Source organism: Octopus bimaculoides, chromosome 3 (genome assembly GCF_001194135.2).
Source record: "Octopus bimaculoides isolate UCB-OBI-ISO-001 chromosome 3, ASM119413v2, whole genome shotgun sequence".
Lineage (NCBI taxonomy): Eukaryota > Metazoa > Mollusca > Cephalopoda > Octopoda > Octopodidae > Octopus > Octopus bimaculoides.
In genome coordinates, this window is record NC_068983.1 from 1,322,067 (window position 1) to 1,328,024 (window position 5,958).

Consider the following 5,958-nt stretch of genomic DNA (forward strand, 5'->3'; position numbering starts at 1 on the left):
ATATATATATATATATATATATATATATATATATATATACGTTATATCCATACGCATATATGTTTATGTGTGTGTGTGTGAGAAAGTGAGACAGAGAGCTGATAAACCAGGAAGGAAGAGAAAGGGAGACAAGGAAGAGGAATGAAATGAGAGAGAGAGAGAGAGAGTGCAAGAGAGAGAGAGAGAAAGACTAACAAATATAAAGACTGATTCCATCGCTCCAAAAGTTTCTTCAACTTTTCTGTTCGCTCTCTCTCACTCCCCCTCTCTCTCTCTCTCTCTGATTCTTCCTTACACTCTTTCTCTCGCAGTACCCCCACGTTTCCCACCGCATTCTCTCTGTCTTCTCCTCTTACTACCACTCTTTCTTCCTTCTCATCGTAAAACTTCCCTATTTTATTTTCTATATTTAGCTTGTTACTCTACGTTCAAAATCTCCCTCCCTTTCACACTCTCTCTCCCCCTCTCCCTCTCCCTCTCTGTCCCTCTCTTGCTCGTGTGATTTCTTTTCATATCCACGCTGTCTCCCTCTCTAGATATCACCTCCTCTCACCAACTCTCACTCTCCTCCTCTTACTTTCTCTCTCACCTCCCATCTTCATTTTCTCCCGACTCCACATCACACACCTTTCGTTTCTACCCTCCCCTTTCCATGTCTCCTCTTTCTCAGTCTCTGTTACACAAACATTCACACACGCGCACTCGCACGTGCATATGTCATATTTATGTATGTGTGTATGCGCGCGCGCACGCGTTCGTATGTATGTGTGTATATAATTTATATGTGTGTGTGTATTTATACGTAACTATATAAATAGATATGTATGTGAATGCATACAAACACACAGGCTCACATTCACACACACACACACACACACACAATCTCAGTTACAGATGAATGCCATACCTATATCAACCTCACCATTCTCAGATGCATCACTCCACACAGAAACATTCTCGGTCTCTCTCTGTATACCCTGACAGTCGTCCCCAAGCAGCTTGCTAGTTATCTAGTCACAATCTACTGGATATCTATCGATGCCAGCAGTCAGCCAGTCTCACAACCTCGGCTATACCCAGAGCTAATATCTGCATTAGTAAAAGTCTCTTGTTATGAAACGTACCCTGAACTAGGATACATATTCTTGTGGATTAACAGATGGTCATATTTTGGATTCCTATCAAACATCTATCCTACAACGGATGCAATCTAAGGTAAATAACTAAACTCTATCATTTTTAAATATAACTCAGGTTGTGGATTTATTTAACATCTTGCTTCAATCTTTAGTGAATTTACTAATAACTGCGCTTGAGATGCGAGTTGCAGTGTTTTCTACCCATGGGTAGAATCAATATCCGCTTAGGTAATCAAACTGTAACTGCCAATTAGATGTCTTCTCCCCACGTGTATGACTTGAGGTAAAAGACGAAATGTCCGTTTATTTCTGTGAGTTGATTATATTTATGAGGAAATCTTAAACTTTTAAATGTATTTTCATTTCAATTTCTGTGAAAATGATTTTCTTATAACTTGTTGAAAGATCGAAACACTTCAAAATATATCCTTCCTCACCATTCAAAAGACAAAACCACACCAGTGCACCACTGCACTAGTGTCCCAACACCACCACACTATTTTACACAACATCGCAATACCGCAACCACCACCGTCGCCGCCGTCGCGATGACGACGACGACGACGACGGCCACCACCACCGCTTTTTTTGAGAACGTTTAATTTTCTTTCTATTTGAATTCACATTATTTCGATTTCTCCAGTTTGACTGTTGTTGTAGTTGTTGTTGCTGTCATCATATTGTTTAGTTGCAAATCGGCTCTGAAAGAGCGACCTATGATCAAAAGCTATTCCAGGTGTGACCATCTCACCATTTCTTTCTTCAACAATATATCGCAGGCTATATTTTTGAATGTGTCTTTTAAAAGAGGAAGGTATTGGATGAGGGAGGGTTTGGCTATTGATTCTAGCAGGCCGAGCAACAGTGACTGCAAGAAGTTTATTACAAAATACGAACCATGTAAAAAAGCACAAGACCCGAGTTTCTGAACGCCGAATATTCTCATTCCAGGAGGACTGCGACGTTGACGTCACTCGCGGTCAAACCCCATGGGGTGGGGAGTGTTGTGAGAGAAATGTCGATCTTCCTGGACCCCGATGCCAGCATGATGTTTCTAGACGAGAGCATCACGAATCTGGTGGTTGTTTTAGACTGATTCAGGGTCGGATTGTTTAATTGTTCATTCAGGCTTTTGGGAACAGAAGTATATCGCGTCCATTAATGTTAGTAGTAGATTCGAATAGAATTGTGGATGCAGACTGGCTGAAGAGCTGGCTTTAAAGGCCTTACCTGCTTTTTCAGATATTTCTCTATGCCTAACACCTCTTCAACATGTTACCTGAATGCGTAATGTGGAATTGGTCAAACCACGGTGGTTCTTCCACTTAGCGTTTTCGTTCTATTATTTGCTGTCAAAAATGTTCATCATAATTATGGTCAATGGTTAACCGCGTAGACTAGGAGTTTGACTGTGTGTGTGCGTGTGTGTGTGTGTGTGTGCGTGCGTGTGTGTGTGTGTGTGTGTGTGTGTGTCTGTGTGTGTGTGCGTGTGCGTGTGTCTGTTTGTGTTTGCTCGTGCGCTTAACCGAGTTATGTTACCTGGACGGGGATCTAGTAACGGGAATCTGACCTTGTAGTTCCTGGAACAGAAAGCTTAAAGAGACAGGATTAGGAATTGGGCGAGACCTGACGAGAAGGATCACAAACAGGAGGTGATGGATCACATTACAAATCCAGAACAGATTTTGTTACTTTTAGTAAGGAACTGGTATTAAAGATCATAGAATTGTAGAAGGAGCAAGTAGAGAGACGAGAAAAGGCGATTGAAAAAGACAAGCCACGTTTAATAAGAGCAACAAGCAATAATGTGTGACTACCATTTCTTCGACGCAAAACACAAGGCTGCATTGTTCAAAGGTGTGTAGGTAAGAGACACAGGAAAACGAAAGCTGTGGTTGATCGGCCAATTTGGTTGACAGTAGTGCGGAAATTACTTCGGGTGCGTCCCGTTTAATATTCCAAGCACATGTGTACAGTTTCTCTCGAGAATGTCGACAAAGTGTTTGACAAAGTGATGGGCTGAAAAAATAAATAAATAAAGACTGCATTTCAAGGCTAACTTAGATGGTGGGCTGCGTCTCTCGATGGAAGCGATAAAGGTCTGTGCGAAGGTGAATTAAGCAGCCGAAATATGGAACGGTGCGAGAAGGGCAAGTCACAGACCGAACTGTTTACCCCCTGAACTCTATTGATTCGTTCGAAACTTATTCACCGCTTTTCGTCTCCCAGAACATTTCAAATGACAGAAACCTGGGAGTTTTCGCAACTAAATAAACCGACGAATATTGATGTTACTGAGGAAAGGTCCGAACAAGGAAGGGTCCGAACAAGGAAGGATCCGAACAGACCGAGCTTAATGTTTTGGGGAATGTTTTGGTCGAAACTTTGGTGTTCGTCGTGAGTGAAGTTTGTGAGTGATTACGATGATTACAATGATTATATTGGCATCACCTCCGTCACCGTTATCGTTAATATCACCAGAGCCACCCTCACTCTGGCGTGCCTCCTCCTTTTCCTTCTCATTAACATCGTCTTCGTCGTCGTCGTCGTTGCCGTCGTCATAATGGTCTTCGTCGTTGTCCTCTTTCTCCTCCTTATCCATTCACTTCCCCTCCCCTTCACATCACCTCTACCAGTAGCACCGTCACCACCGTCACCACCATCACCACCACCACCACCACTACCACCATCAATGCTGCTGTCGTCGTCGTCGTCGTCGTCGTCATCATCAGGGGCAGCAAGAGTAGCAACCTCCATCTTCATTACTACTTCAAGCACTCTGTTTCTTCCTCCCCCCCCCACGTCACCAGCTTTATCTTCCACCCCCACCCATTCATCATCTTCTTATCTCAACCGACCTGAACGGCTGTTTTCCGCTGCCAATTTTAGTTCGTTTGTGCTTTGACTTCACCACCACCACCACCACCACCTCCACCACTACCACAACACACACCATCTCCACAAGCATCACCAGCGTCAACAATACAACCCACTCCACCCCAACACTACCACAAGAACAATAATAACAACTTCAGTGGTGGTTGTTATTATACCACACGCTACCATTACAAGCAGCTTTGCCACCACCATCACCACCACCACAAACACCACAATTCCAACCGGCACCATCACTATCTCCAGCCATCATCACGAAGACCACCATCATCACCACCACCTTCAACCGCTGTCGCCACCGCCGCTACCACCATCACCACCAGCACCACCACCACCACTAACCCCCGCCTCCTACTCCCGACCAATTTAATACTAATTCTTCTGTTGCACAACATGTAAACAATGATTGATATGTTGATGTTAAGTGGAGTCGGATGTAATTTATGGAATCGGTATTGTCTTGGAGATGGCCATGGTGTTCTGAATAAGACTGCAGACACACAGATAGATATATAAACGCACTTACACACAAGCTGAAAGTCACATACGTACACATTTACGTATACATACACAAATGCAGACACAGTGGAGTCTCCTGGCGTAGACAACGGATGAGTATTCCACGGTTCCTTTCTGATCAACCTGCTCAAATCATTTGTTCGTAGCGATCGAATGCTTATCGACATTGCATGTACAGATGTGCAAGGCATCAGAGAAAAACTTGAAATAAAATACATGCAAATGAAATACACACATACACACACACACAAACATATTCATACATATATACATATAACCTTACATACATACACATATACATGGAGGAGACACCCTTCGGTCATGAATGACCGTGGGATTGCACCTAGAAAGTTACCCTCCGTGGCACAAGTCTGGGCAATTTGCTTATGGAACACCAGCAGTCACCCATGCATGCAAGCCTCCCCTCTCCACACCACTGATGTTATCCAAAGGAAAGGTAAAGAGGCCGATACAGCTTGGCACCAGTGATGTCGCAACTCATTTCTACAGATGAGTTAACTGGAGCAACGTGAAATAAAGTGTTTTCCTCCAGAACACATCACGCAGCCTGGTCCGGGAATCGGACTCACAACCTCACAATCGTAAGCTCACGCTCTACCTACTGAGCCACACGCTTTCACATACACACATGCATACATACATACATACATACATACATACATATGCGTATACACATGCACACAAGCAAACAAATAAAGAAATAAAGAAACAAATAAAAAGAACGCAGCTCGGATAACGGACCGACTCAACGACTATTGAAGAGGTTGCAAGAAGGAAGAAAAATGAGTAGAGATCGAACCGGTGAATGTGTTAAGTAGTAAGGCATCAAAAGAGAATGACACTCGCCAGATACAATGAAATAAAATGGTTTCTTAAAAGCCAGGCAACGCCTCAATCGGTCCGGGAGTCGCGATCGTGAGCGGAAGACCCTAACTTTGAGCCACGAAACCCTCACACACTCACAGACACAAATATACACATACATGCAAACGGATACATACGCACACCTACATCGGAACATGCACGAGGAATGTGTTCTAGCTTCGTTTATCGGTTAGGTTTAACGAAGCAATTAGCACTAAAACACTCTAAAGAGGATTTGAATCTGAATTACGAAAAGCAGGGGACATAACTCCAATAATGTCTATCGATGATCAGAATGATGAATCAACTTAGAATAGATCTGGTCTGCACAGATTAGGGGTGAAAACAATGAGTATGGTTCGGGTCTGTCAGTGCTCCATAGCAAAATATTTCCCTTGCTGAGTAAGAGTAGGACACATCAGCACTCACATATGTGACGCACACACTCACTCACTCACACACACACACACACACACACACACACACACACACACACACACACACACACACACACACACAC

At 43.4% G+C, this 5,958-nt stretch overlaps 1 protein-coding gene across 1 annotated transcript in view; it reads left to right on the forward strand.

Annotated features, from left to right (window-relative positions):
- Window positions 1-832: 832 nt before the first annotated feature.
- LOC106876117 (uncharacterized) overlaps window positions 833-5,958 on the forward strand; it is a 64,613-nt gene continuing 59,487 nt past the window's right edge. Inside the window, exon 1 of the mRNA XM_052965970.1 lies at window positions 833-1,215. The gene's annotated coding sequence lies outside the window, so the exon portion shown is untranslated. The remainder of the gene's footprint in view (window positions 1,216-5,958) is intronic.